This window comes from Limanda limanda, chromosome 21, assembly GCF_963576545.1.
Source record: "Limanda limanda chromosome 21, fLimLim1.1, whole genome shotgun sequence".
NCBI lineage: Eukaryota > Metazoa > Chordata > Actinopteri > Pleuronectiformes > Pleuronectidae > Limanda > Limanda limanda.
Window position 1 is genome coordinate 22,031,069 of NC_083656.1, and position 18,629 is coordinate 22,049,697.

Consider the following 18,629-nt stretch of genomic DNA (forward strand, 5'->3'; position numbering starts at 1 on the left):
ACATCCATGCTATGCATTGGTTACGGATCCATCTTTTGTAGTTTTCAATCCTATTATGCTTGTGCGCAATTCCTAATCTTAAAAGTTCCATAGCCCAACGTGGGGCTCGAACCCACGACCCTGAGATTAAGAGTCTTGAACTCTACCGAACTGAGCTAGCCGGGCTTCTGCCACAAATACATCACATCACAGGAGAAACGTCAGATTGAAAGAAAAAAGGGTCATGAGAAGTAAAACACTTCAGTGCTAAAACAATCTAGGTCTGAGGAAATGATGAGATTACAGAGAACGTTTTACCCTAAACTTTTCATCACGTTCCGTTAGTTAAGCCAGCCAGAACCATGTTGCCTAACTCTTTCGCAAGCAGATCAAGCACATCCATTGGTTACGGATCCATCTTTTGTAGTTTTCAATCCTATTATGCTTGTGCGCAATTCCTTATCTTAAAAGTTCCATAGCCCAACGTGGGGCTCGAACCCACGACCCTGAGATTAAGAGTCTCATGCTCTACCGAACTGCGCTAGCCGGGCTTCTGCCACCAATACATCACATCACAGGAGAAACGTCAGATTGACAGAGAAAGGTGTCATGAGAAGTAAAACACTTCAGTACTTAAACAACCTAGGTCTGAGGAAATGATCCGATTACAGAGAAGGTTTTACCCTAAACTTTTCATCACGTTCCGTGAGTTAAGCCAGCCAGAACCATGTTGCCTAACTCTTTTGCCAGCAGATCAAGCACATCCATGCTATGCATTGGTTACGGATCCATCTTTTGTAGTTTTCAATCCTATTATGCTTGTGCGCAATTCCTAATCTTAAAAGATCCATAGCCCAACGTGGGGCTCGAACCCACGACCCTGAGATTAAGAGTCTCATGCTCTACCGAACTGAGCTAGCCGGGCTTCTGCCACCAATACATCACATCACAGGAGAAACCTCAGATTTAAAGAAAAAGGTGTCATGAGAAGTAAAACACTTCAGTGCTAAAACAACCTACGTCTGAGGAAATGATCAGATTATAGAGAAGGTTTTACCCTAAACTTTTCGTCGCATGTTCCGTGAGTTAAGCCAGCCAGAACCATGTTGCCTAACTCTTTTGCCAGCAGATCAAGCACATCCATGCTATGCATTGGTTACGGATCCATCTTTTGTAGTTTTCAATCCTATTATGCTTGTGCGCAATTCCTAATCTTAAAAGTTCCATAGCCCAACGTGGGGCTCGAACCCACAACCCTGAGATTAAGAGTCTTGAACTCTACCGAACTGAGCTAGCCGGGCTTCTGCCACCAATACATCACATCACAGGAGAAACGTCAGATTGAAAGAAAAAAGGGTCATGAGAAGTAAAACACTTCAGTGCTAAAACAATCTAGGTCTGAGGAAATGATCAGATTACAGAGAACGTTTTACCCTAAACTTTTCATCACGTTCCGTTAGTTAAGCCAGCCAGAACCATGTTGCCTAACTCTTTTGCCAGCAGATCAAGCACATCCATGCTATGCATTGGTTACGGATCCATCTTTTGTAGTTTTCAATCCTATTATGCTTGTGCGCAATTCCTAATCTTAAAAGTTCCATAGCCCAACGTGGGGCTCGAACCCACGACCCTGAGATTAAGAGTCTCATGCTCTGCAGAACTGAGCTAGCCGGGCTTCTTCCACCAATACATCACATCACACGAAACACCTCAGATTGAAAGAAATAGGTGTCATGAGAAGTAAAACACTTCAGTACTTAAACAACCTAGGTCTGAGGAAATGATCCGATTACAGAGAAGGTTTTACCCTAAACTTTTCGTCACATGTTCCGTGAGTTAAGCCAGCCAGAACCATGTTGCCTAACTCTTTTGCCAGCAGATCAAGCACATCCATTGGTTACGGATCCATCTTTTGTAGTTTTTAATCCTATTATGCTTGTGCGCAATTCCTAATCTTAAAAGTTCCATAGCCCAACGTGGGGCTCGAACCCACAAGCCTGAGATTAAGAGTCTTGAACTCTACCGATCTGAGCTAGCCGGGCTTCTGCCGCCAATACATCACATCACAGGAGAAACCTCAGATTGAAAGAAAAAGGGGTCATGAGAAGTAAAACACTTCAGTGCTAAAACAATCTAGGTCTGAGAAAATTATCCGATTACAGAGAAGGTTTTACCCTAAACTTTTCATCACGTTCTGTGAGTTAAGCCAGCCAGAACCATGTTGCCTAACTCTTTTGCCAGCAGATCAAGCACATCCATGCTATGCATTGGTTACGGATCCATCTTTTGTAGTTTTTAATCCTATTATGCTTGTGCGCAATTCCTAATCTTAAAAGTTCCATAGCCCAACGTGGGGCTCGAACCCACGACCCTGAGATTAAGAGTCTCATGCTCTACCGAACTGAGCTAGCCGGGCTTCTGCCACCAATACATCACATCACAGGAGAAACGTCAGATTGACAGAGAAAGGTGTCATGAGAAGTAAAACACTTCAGTGCTAAAACAACCTACGTCTGAGGAAATGATCAGATTATGGAGAAGGTTTTACCCTAAACTTTTCGTCACATGTTCCGTGAGTTAAGCCAGCCAGAACCATGTTGCCTAACTCTTTTGCCAGCAGATCAAGCACATCCATGCTATGCATTGGTTACGGATCCATCTTTTGTAGTTTTCAATCCTATTATGCTTGTGCGCAATTCCTAATCTTAAAAGTTCCATAGCCCAACGTGGGGCTCGAACCCACGACCCTGAGATTAAGAGTCTTGAACTCTACCGAACTGAGCTAGCCGGGCTTCTGCCACAAATACATCACATCACAGGAGAAACGTCAGATTGAAAGAAAAAAGGGTCATGAGAAGTAAAACACTTCAGTGCTAAAACAATCTAGGTCTGAGGAAATGATGAGATTACAGAGAACGTTGTACCCTAAACTTTTCATCACGTTCCGTTAGTTAAGCCAGCCAGAACCATGTTGCCTAACTCTTTCGCAAGCAGATCAAGCACATCCATTGGTTACGGATCCATCTTTTGTAGTTTTCAATCCTATTATGCTTGTGCGCAATTCCTTATCTTAAAAGTTCCATAGCCCAACGTGGGGCTCGAACCCACGACCCTGAGATTAAGAGTCTCATGCTCTACCGAACTGCGCTAGCCGGGCTTCTGCCACCAATACATCACATCACAGGAGAAACGTCAGATTGACAGAGAAAGGTGTCATGAGAAGTAAAACACTTCAGTACTTAAACAACCTAGGTCTGAGGAAATTATCCGATTACAGAGAAGGTTTTACCCTAAACTTTTCATCACGTTCCGTGAGTTAAGCCAGCCAGAACCATGTTGCCTAACTCTTTTGCCAGCAGATCAAGCACATCCATGCTATGCATTGGTTACGGATCCATCTTTTGTAGTTTTCAATCCTATTATGCTTGTGCGCAATTCCTAATCTTAAAAGATCCATAGCCCAACGTGGGGCTCGAACCCACGACCCTGAGATTAAGAGTCTCATGCTCTACCGAACTGAGCTAGCCGGGCTTCTGCCACCAATACATCACATCACAGGAGAAACCTCAGATTTAAAGAAAAAGGTGTCATGAGAAGTAAAACACTTCAGTGCTAAAACAACCTACGTCTGAGGAAATGATCAGATTATAGAGAAGGTTTTACCCTAAACTTTTCGTCGCATGTTCCGTGAGTTAAGCCAGCCAGAACCATGTTGCCTAACTCTTTTGCCAGCAGATCAAGCACATCCATGCTATGCATTGGTTACGGATCCATCTTTTGTAGTTTTCAATCCTATTATGCTTGTGCGCAATTCCTAATCTTAAAAGTTCCATAGCCCAACGTGGGGCTCGAACCCACAACCCTGAGATTAAGAGTCTTGAACTCTACCGAACTGAGCTAGCCGGGCTTCTGCCACCAATACATCACATCACAGGAGAAACGTCAGATTGAAAGAAAAAAGGGTCATGAGAAGTAAAACACTTCAGTGCTAAAACAATCTAGGTCTGAGGAAATGATCAGATTACAGAGAACGTTTTACCCTAAACTTTTCATCACGTTCCGTTAGTTAAGCCAGCCAGAACCATGTTGCCTAACTCTTTTGCCAGCAGATCAAGCACATCCATGCTATGCATTGGTTACGGATCCATCTTTTGTAGTTTTCAATCCTATTATGCTTGTGCGCAATTCCTAATCTTAAAAGTTCCATAGCCCAACGTGGGGCTCGAACCCACGACCCTGAGATTAAGAGTCTCATGCTCTGCAGAATTGAGCTAGCCGGGCTTCTTCCACCAATACATCACATCACACGAAACACCTCAGATTGAAAGAAATAGGTGTCATGAGAAGTAAAACACTTCAGTACTTAAACAACCTAGGTCTGAGGAAATGATCCGATTACAGAGAAGGTTTTACCCTAAACTTTTTGCTACATGTTCCGTGAGTTAAGCCAGCCAGAACCATGTTGCCTTACTCTTTCGCCAGAAGATCAAGCACATCCATGCTATGCATTGGTTACGGATCCATCTTTTGTAGTTTTCAATCCTATTATGCTTGTGCGCAATTCCTAATCTTAAAAGTTCCATAGCCCAACGTGGGGCTCGAACCCACGACCCTGAGATTAAGAGTCTCATGCTCTGCAGAACTGAGCTAGCCGGGCTTCTTCCACCAATACATCACATCACACGAAACACCTCAGATTGAAAGAAATAGGTGTCATGAGAAGTAAAACACTTCAGTACTTAAACAACCTACGTCTGAGGAAATGATCAGATTATAGAGAAGGTTTTACCCTAAACTTTTCGTCACATGTTCCGTGAGTTAAGCCAGCCAGAACCATGTTGCCTAACTCTTTTGCCAGCAGATCAAGCACATCCATGCTATGCATTGGTTACGGATCCATCTGTTGTAGTTTTCAATCCTATTATGCTTGTGCGCAATTCCTAATCTTAAAAGTTCCATAGCCCAACGTGGGGCTCGAACCCACGACCCTGAGATTAAGAGTCTCATGCTCTACCGAACTGCGCTAGCCGGGCTTCTGCCACCAATACATCACATCACAGGAGAAACGTCAGATTGACAGAGAAAGGTGTCATGAGAAGTAAAACACTTCAGTACTTAAACAACCTAGGTCTGAGGAAATTATCCGATTACAGAGAAGGTTTTACCCTAAACTTTTCATCACGTTCCGTGAGTTAAGCCAGCCAGAACCATGTTGCCTAACTCTTTTGCCAGCAGATCAAGCACATCCATGCTATGCATTGGTTACGGATCCATCTTTTGTAGTTTTCAATCCTATTATGCTTGTGCGCAATTCCTAATCTTAAAAGATCCATAGCCCAACGTGGGGCTCGAACCCACGACCCTGAGATTAAGAGTCTCATGCTCTACCGAACTGAGCTAGCCGGGCTTCTGCCACCAATACATCACATCACAGGAGAAACCTCAGATTTAAAGAAAAAGGTGTCATGAGAAGTAAAACACTTCAGTGCTAAAACAACCTACGTCTGAGGAAATGATCAGATTATAGAGAAGGTTTTACCCTAAACTTTTCGTCGCATGTTCCGTGAGTTAAGCCAGCCAGAACCATGTTGCCTAACTCTTTTGCCAGCAGATCAAGCACATCCATGCTATGCATTGGTTACGGATCCATCTTTTGTAGTTTTCAATCCTATTATGCTTGTGCGCAATTCCTAATCTTAAAAGTTCCATAGCCCAACGTGGGGCTCGAACCCACAACCCTGAGATTAAGAGTCTTGAACTCTACCGAACTGAGCTAGCCGGGCTTCTGCCACCAATACATCACATCACAGGAGAAACGTCAGATTGAAAGAAAAAAGGGTCATGAGAAGTAAAACACTTCAGTGCTAAAACAATCTAGGTCTGAGGAAATGATCAGATTACAGAGAACGTTTTACCCTAAACTTTTCATCACGTTCCGTTAGTTAAGCCAGCCAGAACCATGTTGCCTAACTCTTTTGCCAGCAGATCAAGCACATCCATGCTATGCATTGGTTACGGATCCATCTTTTGTAGTTTTCAATCCTATTATGCTTGTGCGCAATTCCTAATCTTAAAAGTTCCATAGCCCAACGTGGGGCTCGAACCCACGACCCTGAGATTAAGAGTCTCATGCTCTGCAGAACTGAGCTAGCCGGGCTTCTTCCACCAATACATCACATCACACGAAACACCTCAGATTGAAAGAAATAGGTGTCATGAGAAGTAAAACACTTCAGTACTTAAACAACCTAGGTCTGAGGAAATGATCCGATTACAGAGAAGGTTTTACCCTAAACTTTTTGCTACATGTTCCGTGAGTTAAGCCAGCCAGAACCATGTTGCCTTACTCTTTCGCCAGAAGATCAAGCACATCCATGCTATGCATTGGTTACGGATCCATCTTTTGTAGTTTTCAATCCTATTATGCTTGTGCGCAATTCCTAATCTTAAAAGTTCCATAGCCCAACGTGGGGCTCGAACCCACGACCCTGAGATTAAGAGTCTCATGCTCTGCAGAACTGAGCTAGCCGGGCTTCTTCCACCAATACATCACATCACACGAAACACCTCAGATTGAAAGAAATAGGTGTCATGAGAAGTAAAACACTTCAGTACTTAAACAACCTACGTCTGAGGAAATGATCAGATTATAGAGAAGGTTTTACCCTAAACTTTTCGTCACATGTTCCGTGAGTTAAGCCAGCCAGAACCATGTTGCCTAACTCTTTTGCCAGCAGATCAAGCACATCCATGCTATGCATTGGTTACGGATCCATCTGTTGTAGTTTTCAATCCTATTATGCTTGTGCGCAATTCCTAATCTTAAAAGTTCCATAGCCCAACGTGGGGCTCGAACCCACGACCCTGAGATTAAGAGTCTCATGCTCTACCGAACTGAGCTAGCCGGGCTTATGCCACCAATACATCACATCACAGGAGAAACGTCAGATTGAAAGAAATAGGTGTCATGAGAAGTAAAACACTTCAGTACTTAAACAACCTAGGTCTGAGGAAATGATCCGATTACAGAGAAGGTTTTACCCTAAACTTTTCGTCACATGTTCCGTGAGTTAAGCCAGCCAGAACCATGTTGCCTAACTCTTTTGCCAGCAGATCAAGCACATCCATGCTATGCATTGGTTACGGATCCATCTTTTGTAGTTTTCAATCCTATTATGCTTGTGCGCAATTCCTAATCTTAAAAGTTCCATAGCCCAACGTGGGGCTCGAACCCACGACCCTGAGATTAAGAGTCTTGAACTCTACCGAACTGAGCTAGCCGGGCTTCTGCCACAAATACATCACATCACAGGAGAAACGTCAGATTGAAAGAAAAAAGGGTCATGAGAAGTAAAACACTTCAGTGCTAAAACAATCTAGGTCTGAGGAAATGATGAGATTACAGAGAACGTTTTACCCTTAACTTTTCATCACGTTCCGTTAGTTAAGCCAGCCAGAACCATGTTGCCTAACTCTTTCGCAAGCAGATCAAGCACATCCATTGGTTACGGATCCATCTTTTGTAGTTTTCAATCCTATTATGCTTGTGCGCAATTCCTAATCTTAAAAGTTCCATAGCCCAACGTGGGGCTCGAACCCACGACCCTGAGATTAAGAGTCTCATGCTCTACAGAACTGAGCTAGCCGGGCTTCTTCCACCAATACATCACATCACACGAAACACCTCAGATTGAAAGAAATAGGTGTCATGAGAAGTAAAACACTTCAGTGCTAAAACAACCTAGGTCTGAGGAAATGAACCGATTACAGAGAAGGTTTTACCCTAAACTTTTCGTCACATGTTCCGTGAGTTAAGCCAGCCAGAACCATGTTGCCTAACTCTTTTGCCAGCAGATCAAGCACATCCATTGGTTACGGATCCATCTTTTGTAGTTTTTAATCCTATTATGCTTGTGCGCAATTCCTAATCTTAAAAGTTCCATAGCCCAACGTGGGGCTCGAACCCACGACCCTGCGATTAAGAGTCTCATGCTCTACCGAACTGAGCTAGCCGGGCTTCTGCCACCAATACATCACATCACAGGAGAAACGTCAGATTGACAGAGAAAGGTGTCATGAGAAGTAAAACACTTCAGTGCTAAAACAACCTACGTCTGAGGAAATGATCAGATTATAGAGAAGGTTTTACCCTAAACTTTTCGTCACATGTTCCGTGAGTTAAGCCAGCCAGAACCATGTTGCCTAACTCTTTTGCCAGCAGATCAAGCACATCCATGCTATGCATTGGTTACGGATCCATCTTTTGTAGTTTTCAATCCTATTATGCTTGTGCGCAATTCCTAATCTTAAAAGTTCCATAGCCCAACGTGGGGCTCGAACCCACGACCCTGAGATTAAGAGTCTTGAACTCTACCGAACTGAGCTAGCCGGGCTTCTGCCACCAATACATCACATCACAGGAGAAACGTCAGATTGAAAGAAAAAAGGGTCATGAGAAGTAAAACACTTCAGTGCTAAAACAATCTAGGTCTGAGGAAATGATCAGATTACAGAGAACGTTTTACCCTAAACTTTTCATCACGTTCCGTTAGTTAAGCCAGCCAGAACCATGTTGCCTAACTCTTCTGCCAGCAGATCAAGCACATCCATGCTATGCATTGGTTACGGATCCATCTTTTGTAGTTTTCAATCCTATTTTTGCTATATAATCTAGCCGGGCTTCTTCCACCAAAAAATCACATCACACGAGAAACCTCAGATTGAAAGAAATAGGTGTCATGAGAAGTAAAACACTTCAGTACTCAAACAATCTAGGTCTGATGAAATGATCAGATTACAGAGAAGGTTTTACCTTAAACTTTTCGTCACATGTTCCGTGAGTTAAGCCAGCCAGAACCATGTTGCCTTACTCTTTCGCCAGAAGATCAAGCACATCCATGCTATGCATTGGTTACGGATCCATCTTTTGTAGTTTTCAATCCTATTTTTGCTATATAATCTAGACAAATTGATGTCTTCATTCAAAAACAACATTTTCTGATCAGCCATCGATGTTTGGTTGTTTTGTATGAAAAATGTTGAATGTATATGCTCTGATGTTTTCTTTGATAAGGAACCAACTTCAGTAGAACTAAGAATTGGACGAGCATGCTTGTGCTCAATTCTTTATATTAAAAGTTCCATAGCCCAACGTGGGGCTCGAACCCACGACCCTGAGATTAAGAGTCTCATGCTCTACCGAACTGAGCTAGCCGGGCTTCTGCCACCAATACATCACATCACACGACAAACCTCAGATTGAAAGAAAAAGGTGTCATGAGAAGTAAAACACTTCAGTGCTAAAACAACCTACGTCTGAGGAAATGATCAGATTATAGAGAAGGTTTTACCCTAAACTTTTCGTCACATGTTCCGTGAGTTAAGCCAGCCAGAACCATGTTGCCTAACTCTTTTGCCAGCAGATCAAGCACATCCATGCTATGCATTGGTTACGGATCCATCTTTTGTAGTTTTCAATCCAATTATGCTTGTGCGCAATTCCTAATCTTAAAAGTTCCATAGCCCAACGTGGGGCTCGAACCCACGACCCTGAGATTAAGAGTCTCATGCTCTACAGAACTGAGCTAGCCGGGCTTCTTCCACCAATACATCACATCACACGAGATACCTCAGATTGAAAGAAATAGGTGTCATGAGAAGTAAAACACTTCAGTGCTAAAACAACCTACGTCTGAGGAAATGATCAGATTATAGAGAAGGTTTTACCCTAAACTTTTCGTCACATGTTCCGTGAGATAAGCCAGCCAGAACCATGTTGCCTAACTCTTTCGCAAGCAGATCAAGCACATCCATGCTATGCATTGGTTACGGATCCATCTTTTGTAGTTTTCAATCCTATTTTTGCTATATAATCTAGCCGGGCTTCTTCCACCAAAAAATCACATCACACGAGAAACCTCAGATTGAAAGAAATAGGTGTCATGAGAAGTAAAACACTTCAGTACTCAAACAATCTAGGTCTGATGAAATGATCAGATTACAGAGAAGGTTTTACCTTAAACTTTTCGTCACATGTTCCGTGAGTTAAGCCAGCCAGAACCATGTTGCCTTACTCTTTCGCCAGAAGATCAAGCACATCCATGCTATGCATTGGTTACGGATCCATCTTTTGTAGTTTTCAATCCTATTTTTGCTATATAATCTAGACAAATTGATGGCTTCATTCAAAAACAACATTTTCTGATCAGCCATAGATGTTTGGTTGGTTTGTATGAAACATGTTGAATGTATATGCTCTGATGTTTTCTTTGATAAGGAACCAACTTCAGTAGAACTAAGAATTGGACGAGCATGCTTGTGCTCAATTCCTTATCTTATAAATTCCATAGCCCAACGTGGGGCTCGAACCCACAACCCTGAGATTAAGAGTCTCATGCTCTACCGAACTGAGCTAGCCGGGCTTCTTCCACCAATACATCACATCACAGGAGAAACCTCAGATTGAAAGAAATAGGTGTCATGAGAAGTAAAACACTTCAGTACTTAAACAACCTAGGTCTGAGGAAATTATCCGATTACAGAGAAGGTTTTACCCTAAACTTTTCATCCTGTTCCGTGAGTTAAGCCAGCCAGAACCATGTTGCCTTACTCTTTCGCCAGAAGATCAAGCACATCCATGCTATGCATTGGTTACGGATCCATCTTTTGTAGTTTTCAATCCTATTTTTGCTATATAATCTAGACAAATTGATGGCTTCATTCAAAAACAACATTTTCTGATCAGCCATAGATGTTTGGTTGGTTTGTATGAAACATGTTGAATGTATATGCTCTGATGTTTTCTTTGATAAGGAACCATTTGAGCTTCAGTAGAACTAAGAATTGGACGAGCATGCTTGTGCTCAATTCCTTATCTTATAAATTCCATAGCCCAACGTGGGGCTCGAACCCACAACCCTGAGATTAAGAGTCTCATGCTCTACCGAACTGAGCTAGCCGGGCTTCTTCCACCAATACATCACATCACACGAGAAACCTCAGATTGAAAGAAAAATAGGTGTCATGAGAAGTAAAACACTTCAGTGCTAAAACAACCTAGGTCTGAGGAAATGATCAGATTACAGAGAAGGTTTTACCCTAAACTTTTCGTCACATGTTCCGTGAGTTAAGCCAGCCAGAACCATGTTGCCTAACTCTTTTGCCAGCAGATCAAGCACATCCATGCTATGCATTGGTTACGGATCCATCTTTTGTAGTTTTCAATCCTATTATGCTTGTGCGCAATTCCTAATCTTAAAAGTTCCATAGCCCAACGTGGGGCTCAAACCCACGACCCTGAGATTAAGAGTCTTGAACTCTACCGAACTGAGCTAGCCGGGCTTCTGCCACCAATACATCACATCACAGGAGAAACCTCAGATTGAAAGAAATAGGTGTCATGAGACGTAAAACACTTCAGTGCTAAAACAATCTAGGTCTGAGGAAATGATCAGATTACAGAGAACGTTTTACCCTAAACTTTTTCGCCACATATTCCGTGAGTTAAGCTAGCCAGAACCATGTTGCCTTACTCTTTCGCCAGAAGATCAAGCACATCCATGCTATGCATTGGTTACGGATCCATCTTTTGTAGTTTTCAATCCTATTTTTGCTATATAATCTAGACAAATTGATGGCTTCATTCAAAAACAACATTTTCTGATGAGCCAGAGATGTTTGGTTGGTTTGTATGAAACATGTTGAATGTATATGCTCTGATGTTTTCTTTGGTAAGGAACCATTTGAGCTTCAGTAGAACTAAGAATTGGACGAGCATGCATGTGCGCAATTCCTTATCTTAAAAGTTCCATAGCCCAACGTGGGGCTCGAACCCACGACCCTGAGATTAAAAGTCTCATGCTCTACCGAACTGAGCTAGCCGGGCTTCTGCCACCAATACATCACATCACACGAGAAACCTCAGATTGAAAGAAAAATAGGTGTCATGAGAAGTAAAACACTTCAGTGCTAAAACAACCTAGGTCTGAGGAAATGATCAGATTACAGAGAAGGTTTTACCCTAAACTTTTCGTCACATGTTCCGTGAGTTAAGCCAGCCAGAACCATGTTGCCTAACTCTTTTGCCAGCAGATCAAGCACATCCATGCTATGCATTGGTTACGGATCCATCTTTTGTAGTTTTCAATCCTATTATGCTTGTGCGCAATTCCTAATCTTAAAAGTTCCATAGCCCAACGTGGGGCTCGAACCCACGACCCTGAGATTAAGAGTCTCATGCTCTACCGAACTGAGCTAGCCGGGCTTCTTCCACCAATACATCACATCACACGAGAAACCTCAGATTGAAAGAAAAATAGGTGTCATGAGAAGTAAAACACTTCAGTGCTAAAACAACCTAGGTCTGAGGAAATGATCAGATTACAGAGAAGGTTTTACCCTAAACTTTTCGTCACATGTTCCGTGAGTTAAGCCAGCCAGAACCATGTTGCCTAACTCTTTTGCCAGCAGATCAAGCACATCCATGCTATGCATTGGTTACGGATCCATCTTTTGTAGTTTTCAATCCTATTATGCTTGTGCGCAATTCCTAATCTTAAAAGTTCCATAGCCCAACGTGGGGCTCAAACCCACGACCCTGAGATTAAGAGTCTTGAACTCTACCGAACTGAGCTAGCCGGGCTTCTGCCACCAATACATCACATCACAGGAGAAACCTCAGATTGAAAGAAATAGGTGTCATGAGACGTAAAACACTTCAGTGCTAAAACAATCTAGGTCTGAGGAAATGATCAGATTACAGAGAACGTTTTACCCTAAACTTTTTCGCCACATATTCCGTGAGTTAAGCTAGCCAGAACCATGTTGCCTTACTCTTTCGCCAGAAGATCAAGCACATCCATGCTATGCATTGGTTACGGATCCATCTTTTGTAGTTTTCAATCCTATTTTTGCTATATAATCTAGACAAATTGATGGCTTCATTCAAAAACAACATTTTCTGATGAGCCAGAGATGTTTGGTTGGTTTGTATGAAACATGTTGAATGTATATGCTCTGATGTTTTCTTTGGTAAGGAACCATTTGAGCTTCAGTAGAACTAAGAATTGGACGAGCATGCATGTGCGCAATTCCTTATCTTAAAAGTTCCATAGCCCAACGTGGGGCTCGAACCCACGACCCTGAGATTAAAAGTCTCATGCTCTACCGAACTGAGCTAGCCGGGCTTCTGCCACCAATACATCACATCACAGGAGAAACGTCAGATTGAAAGAAAAAAGGGTCATGAGAAGTAAAACACTTCAGTGCTAAAACAATCTAGGTCTGAGGAAATGATGAGATTACAGAGAACGTTTTACCCTAAACTTTTCATCCTGTTCCGTGAGTTAAGCCAGCCAGAACCATGTTGCCTAACTCTTTTGCCAGCAGATCAAGCACATCCATGCTATGCATTGGTTACGGATCCATCTTTTGTAGTTTTCAATCCTATTTTTGCTATATAATCTAGCCGGGCTTCTTCCACCAAAAAATCACATCACACGAGAAACCTCAGATTGAAAGAAAAAGGTGTCATGAGAAGTAAAACACTTCAGTACTTAAACAACCTAGGTCTGGGGAAATTATCCGATTACAGAGAAGGTTTTACCCTAAACTTTTCATCCTGTTCCGTGAGTTAAGCCAGCCAGAACCATGTTGCCTAACTCTTTTGCCAGCAGATCAAGCACATCCATGCTATGCATTGGTTACGGATCCATCTTTTGTAGTTTTCAAACCTATTTTTGCTATATAATCTAGACAAATTGATGGCTTCATTCAAAAACAAGATTTTCTGATCAGCCATAGATGTTTGGTTGGATTGTATGAAACATGTGGAATGTATATGCTCTGATGTTTTCTTTGATAAGGAACCATTTGAGCTTCAGTAGAACTAAGAATTGGACGAGCATGCATGTGCGCAATTCCTTATCTTAAAAGTTCCATAGCCCTACGTGGGGCTCAAACCCACGACCCTGAGATTAAGAGTCTCATACTCTACAGAACTGAGCTAGCCGGGCTTCTTCCACCAATACATCACATCACACGAGATACCTCAGATTGAAAGAAATAGGTGTCATGAGAAGTAAAACACTTCAGTACTTAAACAACCTAGGTCTGAGGAAATTATCCGATTACAGAGAAGGTTTTACCCTAAACTTTTCATCCTGTTCCGTGAGTTAAGCCAGCCAGAACCATGTTGCCTTACTCTTTCGCCAGAAGATCAAGCACATCCATGCTATGCATTGGTTACGGATCCATCTTTTGTAGTTTTCAATCCTATTTTTGCTATATAATCTAGACAAATTGATGGCTTCATTCAAAAACAACATTTTCTGATCAGCCATAGATGTTTGGTTGGTTTGTATGAAACATGTTGAATGTATATGCTCTGATGTTTTCTTTGATAAGGAACCATTTGAGCTTCAGTAGAACTAAGAATTGGACGAGCATGCTTGTGCTCAATTCCTTATCTTATAAATTCCATAGCCCAACGTGGGGCTCGAACCCACGACCCTGAGATTAAGAGTCTCATGCTCTACCGAACTGAGCTAGCCGGGCTTCTTCCACCAATACATCACATCACACGAGAAACCTCAGATTGAAAGAAAAATAGGTGTCATGAGAAGTAAAACACTTCAGTGCTAAAACAACCTAGGTCTGAGGAAATGATCAGATTACAGAGAAGGTTTTACCCTAAACTTTTCGTCACATGTTCCGTGAGTTAAGCCAGCCAGAACCATGTTGCCTAACTCTTTTGCCAGCAGATCAAGCACATCCATGCTATGCATTGGTTACGGATCCATCTTTTGTAGTTTTCAATCCTATTATGCTTGTGCGCAATTCCTAATCTTAAAAGTTCCATAGCCCAACGTGGGGCTCAAACCCACGACCCTGAGATTAAGAGTCTTGAACTCTACCGAACTGAGCTAGCCGGGCTTCTGCCACCAATACATCACATCACAGGAGAAACCTCAGATTGAAAGAAATAGGTGTCATGAGACGTAAAACACTTCAGTGCTAAAACAATCTAGGTCTGAGGAAATGATCAGATTACAGAGAACGTTTTACCCTAAACTTTTTCGCCACATATTCCGTGAGTTAAGCTAGCCAGAACCATGTTGCCTTACTCTTTCGCCAGAAGATCAAGCACATCCATGCTATGCATTGGTTACGGATCCATCTTTTGTAGTTTTCAATCCTATTTTTGCTTTATAATCTAGACAAATTGATGGCTTCATTCAAAAACAACATTTTCTGATGAGCCAGAGATGTTTGGTTGGTTTGTATGAAACATGTTGAATGTATATGCTCTGATGTTTTCTTTGGTAAGGAACCATTTGAGCTTCAGTAGAACTAAGAATTGGACGAGCATGCATGTGCGCAATTCCTTATCTTAAAAGTTCCATAGCCCAACGTGGGGCTCGAACCCACGACCCTGAGATTAAAAGTCTCATGCTCTACCGAACTGAGCTAGCCGGGCTTCTGCCACCAATACATCACATCACACGAGAAACCTCAGATTGAAAGAAAAATAGGTGTCATGAGAAGTAAAACACTTCAGTGCTAAAACAACCTAGGTCTGAGGAAATGATCAGATTACAGAGAAGGTTTTACCCTAAACTTTTCGTCACATGTTCCGTGAGTTAAGCCAGCCAGAACCATGTTGCCTAACTCTTTTGCCAGCAGATCAAGCACATCCATGCTATGCATTGGTTACGGATCCATCTTTTGTAGTTTTCAATCCTATTATGCTTGTGCGCAATTCCTAATCTTAAAAGTTCCATAGCCCAACGTGGGGCTCGAACCCACGACCCTGAGATTAAGAGTCTCATGCTCTACCGAACTGAGCTAGCCGGGCTTCTTCCACCAATACATCACATCACACGAGAAACCTCAGATTGAAAGAAAAATAGGTGTCATGAGAAGTAAAACACTTCAGTGCTAAAACAACCTAGGTCTGAGGAAATGATCAGATTACAGAGAAGGTTTTACCCTAAACTTTTCGTCACATGTTCCGTGAGTTAAGCCAGCCAGAACCATGTTGCCTAACTCTTTTGCCAGCAGATCAAGCACATCCATGCTATGCATTGGTTACGGATCCATCTTTTGTAGTTTTCAATCCTATTATGCTTGTGCGCAATTCCTAATCTTAAAAGTTCCATAGCCCAACGTGGGGCTCAAACCCACGACCCTGAGATTAAGAGTCTTGAACTCTACCGAACTGAGCTAGCCGGGCTTCTGCCACCAATACATCACATCACAGGAGAAACCTCAGATTGAAAGAAATAGGTGTCATGAGACGTAAAACACTTCAGTGCTAAAACAATCTAGGTCTGAGGAAATGATCAGATTACAGAGAACGTTTTACCCTAAACTTTTTCGCCACATATTCCGTGAGTTAAGCTAGCCAGAACCATGTTGCCTTACTCTTTCGCCAGAAGATCAAGCACATCCATGCTATGCATTGGTTACGGATCCATCTTTTGTAGTTTTCAATCCTATTTTTGCTATATAATCTAGACAAATTGATGGCTTCATTCAAAAACAACATTTTCTGATGAGCCAGAGATGTTTGGTTGGTTTGTATGAAACATGTTGAATGTATATGCTCTGATGTTTTCTTTGGTAAGGAACCATTTGAGCTTCAGTAGAACTAAGAATTGGACGAGCATGCATGTGCGCAATTCCTTATCTTAAAAGTTCCATAGCCCAACGTGGGGCTCGAACCCACGACCCTGAGATTAAAAGTCTCATGCTCTACCGAACTGAGCTAGCCGGGCTTCTGCCACCAATACATCACATCACACGAGAAACCTCAGATTGAAAGAAAAAGGTGTCATGAGAAGTAAAACACTTCAGTACTTAAACAACCTAGGTCTGAGGAAATTATCCGATTACAGAGAAGGTTTTACCCTAAACTTTTCATCCTGTTCCGTGAGTTAAGCCAGCCAGAACCATGTTGCCTAACTCTTTTGCCAGCAGATCAAGCACATCCATGCTATGCATTGGTTACGGATCCATCTTTTGTAGTTTTCAAACCTATTTTTGCTATATAATCTAGACAAATTGATGGCTTCATTCAAAAACAACATTTTCTGATCAGCCATAGATGTTTGGTTGGATTGTATGAAACATGTGGAATGTATATGCTCTGATGTTTTCTTTGATAAGGAACCATTTGAGCTTCAGTAGAACTAAGAATTGGACGAGCATGCTTGTGCTCAATTCCTTATCTTACAAATTCCATAGCCCAACGTGGGGCTCGAACCCACAACCCTGAGATTAAGAGTCTTGAACTCTTCCGAACTGAGCTAGCCGGGCTTCTGCCACCAATACATCACATCACAGGAGAAACGTCAGATTGAAAGAAATAGGTGTCATGAGAAGTAAAACACTTCAGTACTTAAACAACCTAGGTCTGAGGAAATGATCCGATTACAGAGAAGGTTTTGCCCTAAACATTTCATCACGTTCCGTGAGTTAAGCCAGCCAGAACCATGTTGCCTAACTCTTCTGCCAGCAGATCAAGCACATCCATGCTTTGCATTGGTTACGGATCCATCTTTTGTAGTTTTCAATCCTATTATGCTTGTGCGCAATTCCTAATCTTAAAAGTTCAATAGCCCAACGTGGGGCTCGAACCCACGACCCTGACATTAAGAGTCTCATGCTCTACAGAACTGAGCTAGCCGGGCTTCTTCCACCAATACATCACATCACACGAGATACCTCAGATTGAAAGAAATAGGTGTCATGAGAAGTAAAACACTTCAGTGCTAAAACAACCTACGTCTGAGGAAATGATCAGATTATAGAGAAGGTTTTACCCTAAACTTTTCGTCACATGTTCCGTGAGTTAAGCCAGCCAGAACCATGTTGCCTAACTCTTTCGCAAGCAGATCAAGCACATCCATGCTATGCATTGGTTACGGATCCATCTTTTGTAGTTTTCAATCCTATTTTTGCTATATAATCTAGCCGGGCTTCTTCCACCAAAAAATCACATCACACGAGAAACCTCAGATTGAAAGAAATAGGTGTCATGAGAAGTAAAACACTTCAGTACTCAAACAATCTAGGTCTGATGAAATGATCAGATTACAGAGAAGGTTTTACCTTAAACTTTTCGTCACATGTTCCGTGAGTTAAGCCAGCCAGAACCATGTTGCCTTACTCTTTCGCCAGAAGATCAAGCACATCCATGCTATGCATTGGTTACGGATCCATCTTTTGTAGTTTTCAATCCTATTTTTGCTATATAATCTAGACAAATTGATGGCTTCATTCAAAAACAACATTTTCTGATCAGCCATAGATGTTTGGTTGGTTTGTATGAAACATGTTGAATGTATATGCTCTGATGTTTTCTTTGATAAGGAACCAACTTCAGTAGAACTAAGAATTGGACGAGCATGCTTGTGCTCAATTCTTTATCTTAAAAGTTCCATAGCCCAACGTGGGGCTCGAACCCACGACCCTGAGATTAAGAGTCTCATGCTCTACCGAACTGAGCTAGCCGGGCTTCTGCCACCAATACATCACATCACACGAGAAACCTCAGATTGAAAGAAAAAGGTGTCATGAGAAGTAAAACACTTCAGTGCTAAAACAACCTACGTCTGAGGAAATGATCAGATTATAGAGAAGGTTTTACC

The 18,629-nt window shown here is 42.1% G+C and overlaps 21 non-coding genes across 21 annotated transcripts; all 21 read right to left on the minus strand.

Annotated features, from left to right (window-relative positions):
• Window positions 1–830: 830 nt before the first annotated feature.
• trnak-cuu (transfer RNA lysine (anticodon CUU)) lies at window positions 831–904 on the minus strand. Its single transcript has one exon. It is a non-coding gene; the product is annotated as a tRNA-Lys (tRNA).
• A 676-nt stretch (window positions 905–1,580) lies between these two features.
• On the minus strand, window positions 1,581–1,654 carry trnak-cuu (transfer RNA lysine (anticodon CUU)). Its single transcript has one exon. It is a non-coding gene; the product is annotated as a tRNA-Lys (tRNA).
• A 667-nt stretch (window positions 1,655–2,321) lies between these two features.
• On the minus strand, window positions 2,322–2,395 carry trnak-cuu (transfer RNA lysine (anticodon CUU)). The gene has a single exon. It is a non-coding gene; the product is annotated as a tRNA-Lys (tRNA).
• Window positions 2,396–3,436: 1,041 nt separating this feature from the next.
• trnak-cuu (transfer RNA lysine (anticodon CUU)) lies at window positions 3,437–3,510 on the minus strand. Its single transcript has one exon. It is a non-coding gene; the product is annotated as a tRNA-Lys (tRNA).
• A 1,052-nt stretch (window positions 3,511–4,562) lies between these two features.
• trnak-cuu (transfer RNA lysine (anticodon CUU)) lies at window positions 4,563–4,636 on the minus strand. Its single transcript has one exon. It is a non-coding gene; the product is annotated as a tRNA-Lys (tRNA).
• Window positions 4,637–5,312: 676 nt separating this feature from the next.
• On the minus strand, window positions 5,313–5,386 carry trnak-cuu (transfer RNA lysine (anticodon CUU)). The gene has a single exon. It is a non-coding gene; the product is annotated as a tRNA-Lys (tRNA).
• A 1,428-nt stretch (window positions 5,387–6,814) lies between these two features.
• On the minus strand, window positions 6,815–6,888 carry trnak-cuu (transfer RNA lysine (anticodon CUU)). Its single transcript has one exon. It is a non-coding gene; the product is annotated as a tRNA-Lys (tRNA).
• A 667-nt stretch (window positions 6,889–7,555) lies between these two features.
• trnak-cuu (transfer RNA lysine (anticodon CUU)) lies at window positions 7,556–7,629 on the minus strand. Its single transcript has one exon. It is a non-coding gene; the product is annotated as a tRNA-Lys (tRNA).
• Window positions 7,630–7,922: 293 nt separating this feature from the next.
• On the minus strand, window positions 7,923–7,996 carry trnak-cuu (transfer RNA lysine (anticodon CUU)). Its single transcript has one exon. It is a non-coding gene; the product is annotated as a tRNA-Lys (tRNA).
• A 1,127-nt stretch (window positions 7,997–9,123) lies between these two features.
• trnak-cuu (transfer RNA lysine (anticodon CUU)) lies at window positions 9,124–9,197 on the minus strand. Its single transcript has one exon. It is a non-coding gene; the product is annotated as a tRNA-Lys (tRNA).
• Window positions 9,198–9,499: 302 nt separating this feature from the next.
• Window positions 9,500–9,573, minus strand: trnak-cuu (transfer RNA lysine (anticodon CUU)). The gene has a single exon. It is a non-coding gene; the product is annotated as a tRNA-Lys (tRNA).
• A 753-nt stretch (window positions 9,574–10,326) lies between these two features.
• On the minus strand, window positions 10,327–10,400 carry trnak-cuu (transfer RNA lysine (anticodon CUU)). Its single transcript has one exon. It is a non-coding gene; the product is annotated as a tRNA-Lys (tRNA).
• Window positions 10,401–10,867: 467 nt separating this feature from the next.
• trnak-cuu (transfer RNA lysine (anticodon CUU)) lies at window positions 10,868–10,941 on the minus strand. The gene has a single exon. It is a non-coding gene; the product is annotated as a tRNA-Lys (tRNA).
• An 848-nt stretch (window positions 10,942–11,789) lies between these two features.
• Window positions 11,790–11,863, minus strand: trnak-uuu (transfer RNA lysine (anticodon UUU)). Its single transcript has one exon. It is a non-coding gene; the product is annotated as a tRNA-Lys (tRNA).
• A 304-nt stretch (window positions 11,864–12,167) lies between these two features.
• On the minus strand, window positions 12,168–12,241 carry trnak-cuu (transfer RNA lysine (anticodon CUU)). Its single transcript has one exon. It is a non-coding gene; the product is annotated as a tRNA-Lys (tRNA).
• Window positions 12,242–13,089: 848 nt separating this feature from the next.
• Window positions 13,090–13,163, minus strand: trnak-uuu (transfer RNA lysine (anticodon UUU)). Its single transcript has one exon. It is a non-coding gene; the product is annotated as a tRNA-Lys (tRNA).
• Window positions 13,164–14,458: 1,295 nt separating this feature from the next.
• trnak-cuu (transfer RNA lysine (anticodon CUU)) lies at window positions 14,459–14,532 on the minus strand. The gene has a single exon. It is a non-coding gene; the product is annotated as a tRNA-Lys (tRNA).
• Window positions 14,533–15,380: 848 nt separating this feature from the next.
• Window positions 15,381–15,454, minus strand: trnak-uuu (transfer RNA lysine (anticodon UUU)). The gene has a single exon. It is a non-coding gene; the product is annotated as a tRNA-Lys (tRNA).
• A 304-nt stretch (window positions 15,455–15,758) lies between these two features.
• Window positions 15,759–15,832, minus strand: trnak-cuu (transfer RNA lysine (anticodon CUU)). Its single transcript has one exon. It is a non-coding gene; the product is annotated as a tRNA-Lys (tRNA).
• Window positions 15,833–16,680: 848 nt separating this feature from the next.
• On the minus strand, window positions 16,681–16,754 carry trnak-uuu (transfer RNA lysine (anticodon UUU)). The gene has a single exon. It is a non-coding gene; the product is annotated as a tRNA-Lys (tRNA).
• Window positions 16,755–18,422: 1,668 nt separating this feature from the next.
• Window positions 18,423–18,496, minus strand: trnak-cuu (transfer RNA lysine (anticodon CUU)). Its single transcript has one exon. It is a non-coding gene; the product is annotated as a tRNA-Lys (tRNA).
• Between the last annotated feature and the right edge of the window lie 133 nt (window positions 18,497–18,629).